This window comes from Lepisosteus platostomus, unplaced genomic scaffold (genome assembly GCF_059453375.1).
Source record: "Lepisosteus platostomus isolate fLepPlt1 unplaced genomic scaffold, fLepPlt1.hap1 Scaffold_73_H1, whole genome shotgun sequence".
In the NCBI taxonomy this organism is placed as follows: domain Eukaryota; kingdom Metazoa; phylum Chordata; class Actinopteri; order Semionotiformes; family Lepisosteidae; genus Lepisosteus; species Lepisosteus platostomus.
In genome coordinates, this window is record NW_028291685.1 from 229489 (window position 1) to 248866 (window position 19378).

The following is a 19378-nucleotide window of genomic DNA, read 5'->3' on the forward strand; positions in this document are numbered from 1 at the left end:
CCAGTTCTGTTCGAGAAGACAGAACAAAAAAGGCACCGCTGGGATTCGGAGCCAGGGTCTCCTGTTTACTAGACAGGCACCTTAAGCAACTAAGCCACGGCGCCCCAGGAGAGCTGTCCTTTGACAGCCACTTGGACACACCACTCAGACACATCTGCATTCGGTGTGTGCTCCGCCTGCTCGCTGAGCAAGTTGCCACCTTTACATATAATAGCAACATCAACACCAAGAGAAAGGGTGACAAATGGCTTTTATCTGGAACTTTTCATGTCCAAGGAGCTCAATGTGCTTTCTGTGTACAACAGGGCCACTGAACTCCACACTGGCCACTGAACCACAGCAGTGGCTTGCTGGCTTGACATCTCCCAAGGAAAATGTTGAAATCGCATGTGGAACAGGAAAATGACCCTCGAGTACGGGGGAAAAAAAAGAAAAAGATCATCTGGAGCGCGCCAACCCATGTCCGGACAGCCCAGATCCCTCGACGAGGTGGCCGAGTGGTTAAGGCGATGGACTGCTAATCCATTGTGCTCTGCACGCATGGGTTCGAATCCCATTCTCGTCGCGCTCCATGTCTGACACGTGTGCCCGTTCGGCGTTGGCCCTCCTGTCGTTTGCTCCGGTTCTAGAGCCGTGCATTTTCTAGCGGTGGCTGAACATGGTATAGTAGGCTAACGTCAGTATCGAGCAGTAACAGTAACGGTATTTACGTGTCGCTGCTGCCAAGTGGCTCTGGGTTGAGACCGCGTTTTCACTTACTTGCAACGCAAACGGAGAAAGCGATTTTTGACAGTCTCTCGAGAGACCGCGCTAGGTGTTTAGGGATAGACTTTGTCAGTTCCCCCTGGGAAGGTGGCCTCTCAAATAGTTTGTGATTCCTTATACAGTAGAAGCCTGCTTCGTGGCTTAAATCCAAGCTAAGGAAACGAGTTAGAGGTCTGATGCAGAACTGCGAATTCAATGAAGGGGAACACTACAGTACATTGCACTGTATGTGTGAGGAAAGCTGCCCCCTTCAGTCCCTTGTCGACCGAACAGAGGACTGTAAAGGATACCGCCAAGAAACTTAAGGATGCTGGTTGGAATCCAGCTCCAAAGAAGCCCCTTTGGGTGTTATGTCATCAAAAAGTAAGAACAGCGAATCTCCCTTTGATCAAAAGCGCAACAGAGCTGTTTTCCGTGGAGCAGGTTTCAGACCCGTAGACCTGTTTTATTTGTAGGGCAGGGCGCATTCCCAAACGCGAATCTCCTGTTTTAGAAATGCTTTGGGCGGCGTGAAGTGAAAATAAGAAGTGGGCTCCAGATGCACATGGAAGCAATCAAGTGTTTCATCCGAGCTGTTTCAAAGACTGCCCAAGAGCTTTCCTTTCACAGAGGCGCAACGATTAATGATGGGGGTGCACCCTTCAATGCGCCTTACGACTCTAGGGAGTGATTGAGACGATTCGTAGCGTGTGCTCATTTCTCTCTATTCCCCGTGTTGCAGTGGTAGGATGACGTCAATTACTGCTTCGACACGTAACGGCATTATAATCACGTGCAGGAGCTGAGGGCTTTAGTTTTGTTTCGTTTTCCATGGCGTTCGTAAGCGCGCAAATCAAAGGCAAGTCCTGCGTCTAAGACGAACGTAAATGCTTTTGAAAGTGCAGTGTGGTGCAGCTTGTAAAATCCTTGTCCACATTTGTGGTTTGTTGATGTTTGTTCTGTCTGCCAAAGTTGCATTTTGACATCCGGACGGGGGGACTTTATCATTTGAACGTGAAGCCAGCCTTAAACCCTCTGAGGCGTGTCTGTCTGCCGGCACGTATCTTGTGAAAGGTATTTTTTTTTTAACGGAGAGCAACTTTAAAAAGGTATCCGCAGCCACCTCGCAGTCCGTGTTTGATTATAGGAGGAATGCGGCAGCGGCGGGCTCGCTTTTGTCGTGGTCGAGTGGTTAAGGCGATGGGCTCGAAATGCGTTGGGGCTTCCCCGCGCAGGTTCGAAACCTGCCGACTCCGGCGTCTGCCGCACATCGCCTTGTGCCTGCGCGGCAGAGGCGAAGTGCCGCTTCTCCTTTCCTGGTACTATAACAACGCTAAATCGCTTGGCCCCGCTGCCATGGACATCAATTCTTCAGATAACCACACACTTTGCCTTCGCACCTCTGGTGCTCTGCTTATGCCTTTGAAAACCTAATGAATAAAGCTGAAAGAACCGACACGATATGTAGGTGCTCCTAAAGCACGCAGTAAACAACTGTTAACAGCAAGGGTTTCAGTGGGTTAACTGAGGAGAAGGCGTGATCGCTAATTGTTGACTTTTTATTTGGTGTTAGAAACACTCTTACTGTGCATGACGTGCAACAAATGTAGCCACAGAAATTGCATCACGCTTTCATGTATGCTATTGCAGACACCAACGTTGCCTAGATAGAAAACCGAAATAGCCGTGGGTTTGCTTGCTGGTCTGAAGGATCTCTCTTCGAATCTCTGTCATTTGTCAATGGAAGTAAAAGGCGCTGCAATCTCATACGTTCAGAATCAAACCCGCAGCTGTTGTTCGACTTTATTTCTTGACTAATTACAACTGAGTGTCGCATGAGCAGTTACATAAACTTGTCTGGTATATTTGAACACAAGTGCCGTTCTTCAATTAAAACTAACAGTACATTGTCAGTGACATTCAGTTCTATACAAACAAGAGACAGACAAGAGAATATTTCTACCGTTCATGTGGACTACGTGTTGACTTACTGATCGGAATAATTGAAAAGTTCGGGCTCATAGCCGATGCAGTGCGTGCTAATTAGAACAGCAACGCTGAGCTCTCAGCACCGTACTGAGCCCAGGTGTTTTTCTAAAGCTGTCAGGTGCAGTTCATTTACATGAAGGAAATCTCTTACTGGGTACGATTGCAATGCAGTAAGTAGCACAGACTACTTAGGGAGTAGCCCGATGCGTTTAAAAACGACCCGAGCCAGGCAGGAGTCCAACCCGCAATCTCCTGATCCGTAGTCAGACGCGTTATCCATTGCGCCACTGGCCCCGGTGTGACACTGCAGGACTGTAACCCAGTGAGATCAGCACTGCAACTAGTAAAATATTACCCCCGGTCCATTCTTTACCAAAGTGAGAAACACCTGTTTTCTACATTTTGTCTGTTTTAAAACCATATCTCTTTAAACCAAACCAAGAGTCTGTCTTTTGCACTGATATTCTGATTCATTTCGATTTCAAAGAAAAAAAAAAACATTATCTTCCAAAGCATCATAAAATTGTCCCTTCTTCCAGACTCTACTTCTCTCTTGTAGTAGTACAGCAGACCTTTCCAGGTGAGCAGATCACAGAGTCCGAAATGAGCTTCCTCCATCAAGCAAAGTACCTGAACATGACTCTGTCTTCATAAAAGTGCCCCTGTAATAAAGAAATTAAATCCGAAATCAAGAGGGCAGTTGCCTACTGAAGTTCAAGAAGTCATCAATTTTAACCTAGCAACACATTAAAGGCTGCATCTATACAAGTACGATTCTAGAAATGCTCACCAGATTACGTTTTAAGAAGGAACTGCGCCTCAGGTTCCGCCGAGATCTTAACTCGGATGGCAGGATTCAGAGTCCGGAGTGCGGACTGATGGCGCACGGAGGGTCCACATACTGTGGATCCCTCAGTGATCTTCCGCGTGTTCAAACAGCCAGCGTGTGACTCCCCTGTCCCCGTGACCTCATTGCTCTGCTCTCGCCTCTGTGCAGCCGAGCCCGACTCATGGTAAAGTGGAAAAAAGTATGCCCTCAACATGAGATTGACTCTGGAGTGAGGATAGACGTTACCTTTTTATCGTTGAACAGGATGTATGTGATGTGGCGACTAGGTTCAATTTTGTATCCTCTTTAAAAGATTAAGGACTGGGGTGAGCGTGATTTACCACCCTTTCAGCTAAGAACCCGACGTGCGCACCGTTTAAGCTGCATAGACTCGGTCGTTTAACTCTTCTCCATTAGAAGGGTTAAGGTTAAAGAAAAAAACATTGCTGACTTCTTTTTTTTTTTGCCAGCCGCGAGTGCTGATTAGCAAGGTTTGTATTTCATGTTTTGCAAGTTGCATCCATTATAAGAAAAACAAGTTGTTCAAGACAGGAAATGAATGCTTGCATTTAATTAAGTCTAGCCGTAGGCGGTTGTCCATAATGACCAGTTCTGTTCGAGAAGACAGAACAAAAAAGGCACCGCTGGGATTCGGAGCCAGGGTCTCCTGTTTACTAGACAGGCACCTTAAGCAACTAAGCCACGGCGCCCCAGGAGAGCTGTCCTTTGACAGCCACTTGGACACACCACTCAGACACATCTGCATTCGGTGTGTGCTCCGCCTGCTCGCTGAGCAAGTTGCCACCTTTACATATAATAGCAACATCAACACCAAGAGAAAGGGTGACAAATGGCTTTTATCTGGAACTTTTCATGTCCAAGGAGCTCAATGTGCTTTCTGTGTACAACAGGGCCACTGAACTCCACACTGGCCACTGAACCACAGCAGTGGCTTGCTGGCTTGACATCTCCCAAGGAAAATGTTGAAATCGCATGTGGAACAGGAAAATGACCCTCGAGTACGGGGGAAAAAAAAGAAAAAGATCATCTGGAGCGCGCCAACCCATGTCCGGACAGCCCAGATCCCTCGACGAGGTGGCCGAGTGGTTAAGGCGATGGACTGCTAATCCATTGTGCTCTGCACGCCTGGGTTCGAATCCCATTCTCGTCACGCTCCATGTCTGACACGTGTGCCCGTTCGGCGTTGGCCCTCCTGTCGTTTGCTCCGGTTCTAGAGCCGTGCATTTTCTAGCGGTGGCTGAACGTAGGCTAACGTCGGTATCGAGCAGTAACAGTAACGGTATTTACGTGTCGCTGCTGCCAAGTGGCTCTGGGTTGAGACCGCGTTTTCACTTACTTGCAACGCAAACGGAGAAAGCGATTTTTGACAGTCTCTCGAGAGACCGCGCTAGGTGTTTAGGGATAGACTTTGTCAGTTCCCCCTGGGATGGTGGCCTCTCAAATAGTTTGTGATTCCTTATACAGTAGAAGCCTGCTTCGTGGCTTAAATCCAAGCTAAGGAAACGAGTTAGAGGTCTGATGCAGAACTGCGAATTCAATGAAGGGGAACACTACAGTACATTGCACTGTATGTGTGAGGAAAGCTGCCCCCTTCAGTCCCTTGTCGACCGAACAGAGGACTGTAAAGGATACCGCCAAGAAACTTAAGGATGCTGGTTGGAATCCAGCTCCAAAGAAGCCCCTTTGGGTGTTATGTCATCAAAAAGAAAGAACAGCGAATCTCCCTTTGATCAAAAGCGCAACAGAGCTGTTTTCCGTGGAGCAGGTTTCAGACCCGTAGACCTGTTTTATTTGTAGGGCAGGGCGCATTCCCAAACGCGAATCTCCTGTTTTAGAAATGCTTTGGGCGGCGTGAAGTGAAAATAAGAAGTGGGCTCCAGATGCACATGGAAGCAATCAAGTGTTTCATCCGAGCTGTTTCAAAGACTGCCCAAGAGCTTTCCTTTCACAGAGGCGCAACGATTAATGATGGGGGTGCACCCTTCAATGCGCCTTACGACTCTAGGGAGTGATTGAGACGATTCGTAGCGTGTGCTCATTTCTCTCTATTCCCCGTGTTGCAGTGGTAGGATGACGTCAATTACTGCTTCGACACGTAACGGCATTATAATCACGTGCAGGAGCTGAGGGCTTTAGTTTTGTTTCGTTTTCCATGGCGTTCGTAAGCGCGCAAATCAAAGGCAAGTCCTGCGTCTAAGACGAACGTAAATGCTTTTGAAAGTGCAGTGTGGTGCAGCTTGTAAAATCCTTGTCCACATTTGTGGTTTGTTGATGTTTGTTCTGTCTGCCAAAGTTGCATTTTGACATCCGGACGGGGGGACTTTATCATTTGAACGTGAAGCCAGCCTTAAACCCTCTGAGGCGTGTCTGTCTGCCGGCACGTATCTTGTGAAAGGTATTTTTTTTTTAACGGAGAGCAACTTTAAAAAGGTATCCGCAGCCACCTCGCAGTCCGTGTTTGATTATAGGAGGAATGCGGCAGCGGCGGGCTCGCTTTTGTCGTGGTCGAGTGGTTAAGGCGATGGGCTCGAAATGCGTTGGGGCTTCCCCGCGCAGGTTCGAAACCTGCCGACTCCGGCGTCTGCCGCACATCGCCTTGTGCCTGCGCGGCAGAGGCGAAGTGCCGCTTCTCCTTTCCTGGTACTATAACAACGCTAAATCGCTTGGCCCCGCTGCCATGGACATCAATTCTTCAGATAACCACACACTTTGCCTTCGCACCTCTGGTGCTCTGCTTATGCCTTTGAAAACCTAATGAATAAAGCTGAAAGAACCGACACGATATGTAGGTGCTCCTAAAGCACGCAGTAAACAACTGTTAACAGCAAGGGTTTCAGTGGGTTAACTGAGGAGAAGGCGTGATCGCTAATTGTTGACTTTTTATTTGGTGTTAGAAACACTCTTACTGTGCATGACGTGCAACAAATGTAGCCACAGAAATTGCATCACGCTTTCATGTATGCTATTGCAGACACCAACGTTGCCTAGATAGAAAACCGAAATAGCCGTGGGTTTGCTTGCTGGTCTGAAGGATCTCTCTTCGAATCTCTGTCATTTGTCAATGGAAGTAAAAGGCGCTGCAATCTCATACGTTCAGAATCAAACCCGCAGCTGTTGTTCGACTTTATTTCTTGACTAATTACAACTGAGTGTCGCATGAGCAGTTACATAAACTTGTCTGGTATATTTGAACACAAGTGCCGTTCTTCAATTAAAACTAACAGTACATTGTCAGGGACATTCAGTTCTATACAAACAAGAGACAGACAAGAGAATATTTCTACCGTTCATGTGGACTACGTGTTGACTTACTGATCGGAATAATTGAAAAGTTCGGGCTCATAGCCGATGCAGTGCGTGCTAATTAGAACAGCAACGCTGAGCTCTCAGCACCGTACTGAGCCCAGGTGTTTTTCTAAAGCTGTCAGGTGCAGTTCATTTACATGAAGGAAATCTCTTACTGGGTACGATTGCAATGCAGTAAGTAGCACAGACTACTTAGGGAGTAGCCCGATGCGTTTAAAAACGACCCGAGCCAGGCAGGAGTCCAACCCGCAATCTCCTGATCCGTAGTCAGACGCGTTATCCATTGCGCCACTGGCCCCGGTGTGACACTGCAGGACTGTAACCCAGTGAGATCAGCACTGCAACTAGTAAAATATTACCCCCGGTCCATTCTTTACCAAAGTGAGAAACACCTGTTTTCTACATTTTGTCTGTTTTAAAACCATATCTCTTTAAACCAAACCAAGAGTCTGTCTTTTGCACTGATATTCTGATTCATTTCGATTTCAAAGAAAAAAAAAAACATTATCTTCCAAAGCATCATAAAATTGTCCCTTCTTCCAGACTCTACTTCTCTCTTGTAGTAGTACAGCAGACCTTTCCAGGTGAGCAGATCACAGAGTCCGAAATGAGCTTCCTCCATCAAGCAAAGTACCTGAACATGACTCTGTCTTCATAAAAGTGCCCCTGTAATAAAGAAATTAAATCCGAAATCAAGAGGGCAGTTGCCTACTGAAGTTCAAGAAGTCATCAATTTTAACCTAGCAACACATTAAAGGCTGCATCTATACAAGTACGATTCTAGAAATGCTCACCAGATTACGTTTTAAGAAGGAACTGCGCCTCAGGTTCCGCCGAGATCTTAACTCGGATGGCAGGATTCAGAGTCCGGAGTGCGGACTGATGGCGCACGGAGGGTCCACATACTGTGGATCCCTCAGTGATCTTCCGCGTGTTCAAACAGCCAGCGTGTGACTCCCCTGTCCCCGTGACCTCATTGCTCTGCTCTCGCCTCTGTGCAGCCGAGCCCGACTCATGGTAAAGTGGAAAAAAGTATGCCCTCAACATGAGATTGACTCTGGAGTGAGGATAGACGTTACCTTTTTATCGTTGAACAGGATGTATGTGATGTGGCGACTAGGTTCAATTTTGTATCCTCTTTAAAAGATTAAGGACTGGGGTGAGCGTGATTTACCACCCTTTCAGCTAAGAACCCGACGTGCGCACCGTTTAAGCTGCATAGACTCGGTCGTTTAACTCTTCTCCATTAGAAGGGTTAAGGTTAAAGAAAAAAACATTGCTGACTTCTTTTTTTTTTTTGCCAGCCGCGAGTGCTGATTAGCAAGGTTTGTATTTCATGTTTTGCAAGTTGCATCCATTATAAGAAAAACAAGTTGTTCAAGACAGGAAATGAATGCTTGCATTTAATTAAGTCTAGCCGTAGGCGGTTGTCCATAATGACCAGTTCTGTTCGAGAAGACAGAACAAAAAAGGCACCGCTGGGATTCGGAGCCAGGGTCTCCTGTTTACTAGACAGGCACCTTAAGCAACTAAGCCACGGCGCCCCAGGAGAGCTGTCCTTTGACAGCCACTTGGACACACCACTCAGACACATCTGCATTCGGTGTGTGCTCCGCCTGCTCGCTGAGCAAGTTGCCACCTTTACATATAATAGCAACATCAACACCAAGAGAAAGGGTGACAAATGGCTTTTATCTGGAACTTTTCATGTCCAAGGAGCTCAATGTGCTTTCTGTGTACAACAGGGCCACTGAACTCCACACTGGCCACTGAACCACAGCAGTGGCTTGCTGGCTTGACATCTCCCAAGGAAAATGTTGAAATCGCATGTGGAACAGGAAAATGACCCTCGAGTACGGGGGAAAAAAAAGAAAAAGATCATCTGGAGCGCGCCAACCCATGTCCGGACAGCCCAGATCCCTCGACGAGGTGGCCGAGTGGTTAAGGCGATGGACTGCTAATCCATTGTGCTCTGCACGCCTGGGTTCGAATCCCATTCTCGTCACGCTCCATGTCTGACACGTGTGCCCGTTCGGCGTTGGCCCTCCTGTCGTTTGCTCCGGTTCTAGAGCCGTGCATTTTCTAGCGGTGGCTGAACGTAGGCTAACGTCGGTATCGAGCAGTAACAGTAACGGTATTTACGTGTCGCTGCTGCCAAGTGGCTCTGGGTTGAGACCGCGTTTTCACTTACTTGCAACGCAAACGGAGAAAGCGATTTTTGACAGTCTCTCGAGAGACCGCGCTAGGTGTTTAGGGATAGACTTTGTCAGTTCCCCCTGGGATGGTGGCCTCTCAAATAGTTTGTGATTCCTTATACAGTAGAAGCCTGCTTCGTGGCTTAAATCCAAGCTAAGGAAACGAGTTAGAGGTCTGATGCAGAACTGCGAATTCAATGAAGGGGAACACTACAGTACATTGCACTGTATGTGTGAGGAAAGCTGCCCCCTTCAGTCCCTTGTCGACCGAACAGAGGACTGTAAAGGATACCGCCAAGAAACTTAAGGATGCTGGTTGGAATCCAGCTCCAAAGAAGCCCCTTTGGGTGTTATGTCATCAAAAAGTAAGAACAGCGAATCTCCCTTTGATCAAAAGCGCAACAGAGCTGTTTTCCGTGGAGCAGGTTTCAGACCCGTAGACCTGTTTTATTTGTAGGGCAGGGCGCATTCCCAAACGCGAATCTCCTGTTTTAGAAATGCTTTGGGCGGCGTGAAGTGAAAATAAGAAGTGGGCTCCAGATGCACATGGAAGCAATCAAGTGTTTCATCCGAGCTGTTTCAAAGACTGCCCAAGAGCTTTCCTTTCACAGAGGCGCAACGATTAATGATGGGGGTGCACCCTTCAATGCGCCTTACGACTCTAGGGAGTGATTGAGACGATTCGTAGCGTGTGCTCATTTCTCTCTATTCCCCGTGTTGCAGTGGTAGGATGACGTAAATTACTGCTTCGACACGTAACGGCATTATAATCACGTGCAGGAGCTGAGGGCTTTAGTTTTGTTTCGTTTTCCATGGCGTTCGTAAGCGCGCAAATCAAAGGCAAGTCCTGCGTCTAAGACGAACGTAAATGCTTTTGAAAGTGCAGTGTGGTGCAGCTTGTAAAATCCTTGTCCACATTTGTGGTTTGTTGATGTTTGTTCTGTCTGCCAAAGTTGCATTTTGACATCCGGACGGGGGGACTTTATCATTTGAACGTGAAGCCAGCCTTAAACCCTCTGAGGCGTGTCTGTCTGCCGGCACGTATCTTGTGAAAGGTATTTTCTTTTTAACGGAGAGCAACTTTAAAAAGGTATCCGCAGCCACCTCGCAGTCCGTGTTTGATTATAGGAGGAATGCGGCGGCGGCGGGCTCGCTTTTGTCGTGGTCGAGTGGTTAAGGCGATGGGCTCGAAATGCGTTGGGGCTTCCCCGCGCAGGTTCAAAACCTGCCGACTCCGGCGTCTGCCGCACGTCGCCTTGTGCCTGCGCGGCAGAGGCGAAGTGCCGCTTCTCCTTTCCTGGTACTATAACAACGCTAAATCGCTTGGCCCCGCTGCCATGGACATCAATTCTTCAGATAACCACACACTTTGCCTTCGCACCTCTGGTGCTCTGCTTATGCCTTTGAAAACCTAATGAATAAAGCTGAAAGAACCGACACGATATGTAGGTGCTCCTAAAGCACGCAGTAAACAACTGTTAACAGCAAGGGTTTCAGTGGGTTAACTGAGGAGAAGGCGTGATCGCTAATTGTTGACTTTTTATTTGGTGTTAGAAACACTCTTACTGTGCATGACGTGCAACAAATGTAGCCACAGAAATTGCATCACGCTTTCATGTATGCTATTGCAGACACCAACGTTGCCTAGATAGAAAACCGAAATAGCCGTGGGTTTGCTTGCTGGTCTGAAGGATCTCTCTTCGAATCTCTGTCATTTGTCAATGGAAGTAAAAGGCGCTGCAATCTCATACGTTCAGAATCAAACCCGCAGCTGTTGTTCGACTTTATTTCTTGACTAATTACAACTGAGTGTCGCATGAGCAGTTACATAAACTTGTCTGGTATATTTGAACACAGGTGCCGTTCTTCAATTAAAACTAACAGTACATTGTCAGGGACATTCAGTTCTATACAAACAAGAGACAGACAAGAGAATATTTCTACCGTTCATGTGGACTACGTGTTGACTTACTGATCGGAATAATTGAAAAGTTCGGGCTCATAGCCGATGCAGTGCGTGCTAATTAGAACAGCAACGCTGAGCTCTCAGCACCGTACTGAGCCCAGGTGTTTTTCTAAAGCTGTCAGGTGCAGTTCATTTACATGAAGGAAATCTCTTACTGGGTACGATTGCAATGCAGTAAGTAGCACAGACTACTTAGGGAGTAGCCCGATGCGTTTAAAAACGACCCGAGCCAGGCAGGAGTCCAACCCGCAATCTCCTGATCCGTAGTCAGACGCGTTATCCATTGCGCCACTGGCCCCGGTGTGATACTGCAGGACTGTAACCCAGTGAGATCAGCACTGCAACTAGTAAAATATTACCCCCGGTCCATTCTTTACCAAAAGTGAGAAACACCTGTTTTCTACATTTTGTCTGTTTTAAAACCATATCTCTTTAAACCAAACCAAGAGTCTGTCTTTTGCACTGATATTCTGATTCATTTCGATTTCAAAGAAAAAAAAACATTATCTTCCAAAGCATCATAAAATTGTCCCTTCTTCCAGACTCTACTTCTCTCTTGTAGTAGTACAGCAGACCTTTCCAGGTGAGCAGATCACAGAGTCCGAAATGAGCTTCCTCCATCAAGCAAAGTACCTGAACATGACTCTGTCTTCATAAAAGTGCCCCTGTAATAAAGAAATTAAATCCGAAATCAAGAGGGCAGTTGCCTACTGAAGTTCAAGAAGTCATCAATTTTAACCTAGCAACACATTAAAGGCTGCATCTATACAAGTACGATTCTAGAAATGCTCACCAGATTACGTTTTAAGAAGGAACTGCGCCTCAGGTTCCGCCGAGATCTTAACTCGGATGGCAGGATTCAGAGTCCGGAGTGCGGACTGATGGCGCACGGAGGGTCCACATACTGTGGATCCCTCAGTGATCTTCCGCGTGTTCAAACAGCCAGCGTGTGACTCCCCTGTCCCCGTGACCTCATTGCTCTGCTCTCGCCTCTGTGCAGCCGAGCCCGACTCATGGTAAAGTGGAAAAAAGTATGCCCTCAACGTGAGATTGACTCTGGAGTGAGGATAGACGTTACCTTTTTATCGTTGAACAGGATGTATGTGATGTGGCGACTAGGTTCAATTTTGTATCCTCTTTAAAAGATTAAGGACTGGGGTGAGCGTGATTTACCACCCTTTCAGCTAAGAACCCGACGTGCGCACCGTTTAAGCTGCATAGACTCGGTCGTTTAACTCTTCTCCATTAGAAGGGTTAAGGTTAAAGAAAAAAACATTGCTGACTTCTTTTTTTTTTTTGCCAGCCGCGAGTGCTGATTAGCAAGGTTTGTATTTCATGTTTTGCAAGTTGCATCCATTATAAGAAAAACAAGTTGTTCAAGACAGGAAATGAATGCTTGCATTTAATTAAGTCTAGCCGTAGGCGGTTGTCCATAATGACCAGTTCTGTTCGAGAAGACAGAACAAAAAAGGCACCGCTGGGATTCGGAGCCAGGGTCTCCTGTTTACTAGACAGGCACCTTAAGCAACTAAGCCACGGCGCCCCAGGAGAGCTGTCCTTTGACAGCCACTTGGACACACCACTCAGACACATCTGCATTCGGTGTGTGCTCCGCCTGCTCGCTGAGCAAGTTGCCACCTTTACATATAATAGCAACATCAACACCAAGAGAAAGGGTGACAAATGGCTTTTATCTGGAACTTTTCATGTCCAAGGAGCTCAATGTGCTTTCTGTGTACAACAGGGCCACTGAACTTCACACTGGCCACTGAACCACAGCAGTGGCTTGCTGGCTTGACATCTCCCAAGGAAAATGTTGAAATCGCATGTGGAACAGGAAAATGACCCTCGAGTACGGGGGAAAAAAAAGAAAAAGATCATCTGGAGCGCGCCAACCCATGTCCGGACAGCCCAGATCCCTCGACGAGGTGGCCGAGTGGTTAAGGCGATGGACTGCTAATCCATTGTGCTCTGCACGCATGGGTTCGAATCCCATTCTCGTCGCGCTCCATGTCTGACACGTGTGCCCGTTCGGCGTTGGCCCTCCTGTCGTTTGCTCCGGTTCTAGAGCCGTGCATTTTCTAGCGGTGGCTGAACATGGTATAGTAGGCTAACGTCAGTATCGAGCAGTAACAGTAACGGTATTTACGTGTCGCTGCTGCCAAGTGGCTCTGGGTTGAGACCGCGTTTTCACTTACTTGCAACGCAAACGGAGAAAGCGATTTTTGACAGTCTCTCGAGAGACCGCGCTAGGTGTTTAGGGATAGACTTTGTCAGTTCCCCCTGGGAAGGTGGCCTCTCAAATAGTTTGTGATTCCTTATACAGTAGAAGCCTGCTTCGTGGCTTAAATCCAAGCTAAGGAAACGAGTTAGAGGTCTGATGCAGAACTGCGAATTCAATGAAGGGGAACACTACAGTACATTGCACTGTATGTGTGAGGAAAGCTGCCCCCTTCAGTCCCTTGTCGACCGAACAGAGGACTGTAAAGGATACCGCCAAGAAACTTAAGGATGCTGGTTGGAATCCAGCTCCAAAGAAGCCCCTTTGGGTGTTATGTCATCAAAAAGTAAGAACAGCGAATCTCCCTTTGATCAAAAGCGCAACAGAGCTGTTTTCCGTGGAGCAGGTTTCAGACCCGTAGACCTGTTTTATTTGTAGGGCAGGGCGCATTCCCAAACGCGAATCTCCTGTTTTAGAAATGCTTTGGGCGGCGTGAAGTGAAAATAAGAAGTGGGCTCCAGATGCACATGGAAGCAATCAAGTGTTTCATCCGAGCTGTTTCAAAGACTGCCCAAGAGCTTTCCTTTCACAGAGGCGCAACGATTAATGATGGGGGTGCACCCTTCAATGCGCCTTACGACTCTAGGGAGTGATTGAGACGATTCGTAGCGTGTGCTCATTTCTCTCTATTCCCCGTGTTGCAGTGGTAGGATGACGTCAATTACTGCTTCGACACGTAACGGCATTATAATCACGTGCAGGAGCTGAGGGCTTTAGTTTTGTTTCGTTTTCCATGGCGTTCGTAAGCGCGCAAATCAAAGGCAAGTCCTGCGTCTAAGACGAACGTAAATGCTTTTGAAAGTGCAGTGTGGTGCAGCTTGTAAAATCCTTGTCCACATTTGTGGTTTGTTGATGTTTGTTCTGTCTGCCAAAGTTGCATTTTGACATCCGGACGGGGGGACTTTATCATTTGAACGTGAAGCCAGCCTTAAACCCTCTGAGGCGTGTCTGTCTGCCGGCACGTATCTTGTGAAAGGTATTTTTTTTTTAACGGAGAGCAACTTTAAAAAGGTATCCGCAGCCACCTCGCAGTCCGTGTTTGATTATAGGAGGAATGCGGCAGCGGCGGGCTCGCTTTTGTCGTGGTCGAGTGGTTAAGGCGATGGGCTCGAAATGCGTTGGGGCTTCCCCGCGCAGGTTCGAAACCTGCCGACTCCGGCGTCTGCCGCACATCGCCTTGTGCCTGCGCGGCAGAGGCGAAGTGCCGCTTCTCCTTTCCTGGTACTATAACAACGCTAAATCGCTTGGCCCCGCTGCCATGGACATCAATTCTTCAGATAACCACACACTTTGCCTTCGCACCTCTGGTGCTCTGCTTATGCCTTTGAAAACCTAATGAATAAAGCTGAAAGAACCGACACGATATGTAGGTGCTCCTAAAGCACGCAGTAAACAACTGTTAACAGCAAGGGTTTCAGTGGGTTAACTGAGGAGAAGGCGTGATCGCTAATTGTTGACTTTTTATTTGGTGTTAGAAACACTCTTACTGTGCATGACGTGCAACAAATGTAGCCACAGAAATTGCATCACGCTTTCATGTATGCTATTGCAGACACCAACGTTGCCTAGATAGAAAACCGAAATAGCCGTGGGTTTGCTTGCTGGTCTGAAGGATCTCTCTTCGAATCTCTGTCATTTGTCAATGGAAGTAAAAGGCGCTGCAATCTCATACGTTCAGAATCAAACCCGCAGCTGTTGTTCGACTTTATTTCTTGACTAATTACAACTGAGTGTCGCATGAGCAGTTACATAAACTTGTCTGGTATATTTGAACACAAGTGCCGTTCTTCAATTAAAACTAACAGTACATTGTCAGGGACATTCAGTTCTATACAAACAAGAGACAGACAAGAGAATATTTCTACCGTTCATGTGGACTACGTGTTGACTTACTGATCGGAATAATTGAAAAGTTCGGGCTCATAGCCGATGCAGTGCGTGCTAATTAGAACAGCAACGCTGAGCTCTCAGCACCGTACTGAGCCCAGGTGTTTTTCTAAAGCTGTCAGGTGCAGTTCATTTACATGAAGGAAATCTCTTACTGGGTACGATTGCAATGCAGTAAGTAGCACAGACTACTTAGGGAGTAGCCCGATGCGTTTAAAAACGACCCGAGCCAGGCAGGAGTCCAACCCGCAATCTCCTGATCCGTAGTCAGACGCGTTATCCATTGCGCCACTGGCCCCGGTGTGACACTGCAGGACTGTAACCCAGTGAGATCAGCACTGCAACTAGTAAAATATTACCCCCGGTCCATTCTTTACCAAAGTGAGAAACACCTGTTTTCTACATTTTGTCTGTTTTAAAACCATATCTCTTTAAACCAAACCAAGAGTCTGTCTTTTGCACTGATATTCTGATTCATTTCGATTTCAAAGAAAAAAAAAAACATTATCTTCCAAAGCATCATAAAATTGTCCCTTCTTCCAGACTCTACTTCTCTCTTGTAGTAGTACAGCAGACCTTTCCAGGTGAGCAGATCACAGAGTCCGAAATGAGCTTCCTCCATCAAGCAAAGTACCTGAACATGACTCTGTCTTCATAAAAGTGCCCCTGTAATAAAGAAATTAAATCCGAAATCAAGAGGGCAGTTGCCTACTGAAGTTCAAGAAGTCATCAATTTTAACCTAGCAACACATTAAAGGCTGCATCTATACAAGTACGATTCTAGAAATGCTCACCAGATTACGTTTTAAGAAGGAACTGCGCCTCAGGTTCCGCCGAGATCTTAACTCGGATGGCAGGATTCAGAGTCCGGAGTGCGGACTGATGGCGCACGGAGGGTCCACATACTGTGGATCCCTCAGTGATCTTCCGCGTGTTCAAACAGCCAGCGTGTGACTCCCCTGTCCCCGTGACCTCATTGCTCTGCTCTCGCCTCTGTGCAGCCGAGCCCGACTCATGGTAAAGTGGAAAAAAGTATGCCCTCAACATGAGATTGACTCTGGAGTGAGGATAGACGTTACCTTTTTATCGTTGAACAGGATGTATGTGATGTGGCGACTAGGTTCAATTTTGTATCCTCTTTAAAAGATTAAGGACTGGGGTGAGCGTGATTTACCACCCTTTCAGCTAAGAACCCGACGTGCGCACCGTTTAAGCTGCATAGACTCGGTCGTTTAACTCTTCTCCATTAGAAGGGTTAAGGTTAAAGAAAAAAACATTGCTGACTTCTTTTTTTTTTTGCCAGCCGCGAGTGCTGATTAGCAAGGTTTGTATTTCATGTTTTGCAAGTTGCATCCATTATAAGAAAAACAAGTTGTTCAAGACAGGAAATGAATGCTTGCATTTAATTAAGTCTAGCCGTAGGCGGTTGTCCATAATGACCAGTTCTGTTCGAGAAGACAGAACAAAAAAGGCACCGCTGGGATTCGGAGCCAGGGTCTCCTGTTTACTAGACAGGCACCTTAAGCAACTAAGCCACGGCGCCCCAGGAGAGCTGTCCTTTGACAGCCACTTGGACACACCACTCAGACACATCTGCATTCGGTGTGTGCTCCGCCTGCTCGCTGAGCAAGTTGCCACCTTTACATATAATAGCAACATCAACACCAAGAGAAAGGGTGACAAATGGCTTTTATCTGGAACTTTTCATGTCCAAGGAGCTCAATGTGCTTTCTGTGTACAACAGGGCCACTGAACTCCACACTGGCCACTGAACCACAGCAGTGGCTTGCTGGCTTGACATCTCCCAAGGAAAATGTTGAAATCGCATGTGGAACAGGAAAATGACCCTCGAGTACGGGGGAAAAAAAAGAAAAAGATCATCTGGAGCGCGCCAACCCATGTCCGGACAGCCCAGATCCCTCGACGAGGTGGCCGAGTGGTTAAGGCGATGGACTGCTAATCCATTGTGCTCTGCACGCCTGGGTTCGAATCCCATTCTCGTCACGCTCCATGTCTGACACGTGTGCCCGTTCGGCGTTGGCCCTCCTGTCGTTTGCTCCGGTTCTAGAGCCGTGCATTTTCTAGCGGTGGCTGAACGTAGGCTAACGTCGGTATCGAGCAGTAACAGTAACGGTATTTACGTGTCGCTGCTGCCAAGTGGCTCTGGGTTGAGACCGCGTTTTCACTTACTTGCAACGCAAACGGAGAAAGCGATTTTTGACAGTCTCTCGAGAGACCGCGCTAGGTGTTTAGGGATAGACTTTGTCAGTTCCCCCTGGGATGGTGGCCTCTCAAATAGTTTGTGATTCCTTATACAGTAGAAGCCTGCTTCGTGGCTTAAATCCAAGCTAAGGAAACGAGTTAGAGGTCTGATGCAGAACTGCGAATTCAATGAAGGGGAACACTACAGTACATTGCACTGTATGTGTGAGGAAAGCTGCCCCCTTCAGTCCCTTGTCGACCGAACAGAGGACTGTAAAGGATACCGCCAAGAAACTTAAGGATGCTGGTTGGAATCCAGCTCCAAAGAAGCCCCTTTGGGTGTTATGTCATCAAAAAGTAAGAACAGCGAATCTCCCTTTGATCAAAAGCGCAACAGAGCTGTTTTCCGTGGAGCAGGTTTCAGACCCGTAGACCTGTTTTATTTGTAGGGCAGGGCGCATTCCCAAACGCGAATCTCCTGTTTTAGAAATGCTTTGGGCGGCGTGAAGTGAAAATAAGAAGTGGGCTCCAGATGCACATGGAAGCAATCAAGTGTTTCATCCGAGCTGTTTCAAAGACTGCCCAAGAGCTTTCCTTTCACAGAGGCGCAACGATTAATGATGGGGGTGCACCCTTCAATGCGCCTTACGACTCTAGGGAGTGATTGAGACGATTCGTAGCGTGTGCTCATTTCTCTCTATTCCCCGTGTTGCAGTGGTAGGATGACGTCAATTACTGCTTCGACACGTAACGGCATTATAATCACGTGCAGGAGCTGAGGGCTTTAGTTTTGTTTCGTTTTCCATGGCGTTCGTAAGCGCGCAAATCAAAGGCAAGTCCTGCGTCTAAGACGAACGTAAATGCTTTTGAAAGTGCAGTGTGGTGCAGCTTGTAAAATCCTTGTCCACATTTGTGGTTTGTTGATGTTTGTTCTGTCTGCCAAAGTTGCATTTTGACATCCGGACGGGGGGACTTTATCATTTGAACGTGAAGCCAGCCTTAAACCCTCTGAGGCGTGTCTGTCTGCCGGCACGTATCTTGTGAAAGGTATTTTCTTTTTAACGGAGAGCAACTTTAAAAAGGTATCCGCAGCCACCTCGCAGTCCGTGTTTGATTATAGGAGGAATGCGGCGGCGGCGGGCTCGCTTTTGTCGTGGTCGAGTGGTTAAGGCGATGGGCTCGAAATGCGTTGGGGCTTCCCCGCGCAGGTTCAAAACCTGCCGACTCCGGCGTCTGCCGCACGTCGCCTTGTGCCTGCGCGGCAGAGGCGAAGTGCCGCTTCTCCTTTCCTGGTACTATAACAACGCTAAATCGCTTGGCCCCGCTGCCATGGACATCAATTCTTCAGATAACCACACACTTTGCCTTCGCACCTCTGGTGCTCTGCTTATGCCTTTGAAAACCTAATGAATAAAGCTGAAAGAACCGACACGATATGTAGGTGCTCCTAAAGCACGCAGTAAACAACTGTTAACAGCAAGGGTTTCAGTGGGTTAACTGAGGAGAAGGCGTGATCGCTAATTGTTGACTTTTTATTTGGTGTTAGAAACACTCTTACTGTGCATGACGTGCAACAAATGTAGCCACAGAAATTGCATCACGCTTTCATGTATGCTATTGCAGACACCAACGTTGCCTAGATAGAAAACCGAAATAGCCGTGGGTTTGCTTGCTGGTCTGAAGGATCTCTCTTCGAATCTCTGTCATTTGTCAATGGAAGTAAAAGGCGCTGCAATCTCATACGTTCAGAATCAAACCCGCAGCTGTTGTTCGACTTTATTTCTTGACTAATTACAACTGAGTGTCGCATGAGCAGTTACATAAACTTGTCTGGTATATTTGAACACAGGTGCCGTTCTTCAATTAAAACTAACAGTACATTGTCAGGGACATTCAGTTCTATACAAACAAGAGACAGACAAGAGAATATTTCTACCGTTCATGTGGACTACGTGTTG

At 47.3% G+C, this 19378-nt stretch overlaps 5 non-coding genes across 5 annotated transcripts; all 5 read left to right on the forward strand.

The window, feature by feature from the left end:
* Positions 1–483: 483 nt before the first annotated feature.
* trnas-gcu (transfer RNA serine (anticodon GCU)) lies at positions 484–565 on the forward strand. The gene has a single exon. It is a non-coding gene; the product is annotated as a tRNA-Ser (tRNA).
* A 4086-nt stretch (positions 566–4651) lies between these two features.
* trnas-gcu (transfer RNA serine (anticodon GCU)) lies at positions 4652–4733 on the forward strand. The gene has a single exon. It is a non-coding gene; the product is annotated as a tRNA-Ser (tRNA).
* A 4079-nt stretch (positions 4734–8812) lies between these two features.
* trnas-gcu (transfer RNA serine (anticodon GCU)) lies at positions 8813–8894 on the forward strand. The gene has a single exon. It is a non-coding gene; the product is annotated as a tRNA-Ser (tRNA).
* Positions 8895–12972: 4078 nt separating this feature from the next.
* Positions 12973–13054, forward strand: trnas-gcu (transfer RNA serine (anticodon GCU)). Its single transcript has one exon. It is a non-coding gene; the product is annotated as a tRNA-Ser (tRNA).
* Positions 13055–17140: 4086 nt separating this feature from the next.
* trnas-gcu (transfer RNA serine (anticodon GCU)) lies at positions 17141–17222 on the forward strand. The gene has a single exon. It is a non-coding gene; the product is annotated as a tRNA-Ser (tRNA).
* Positions 17223–19378: the final 2156 nt, after the last annotated feature.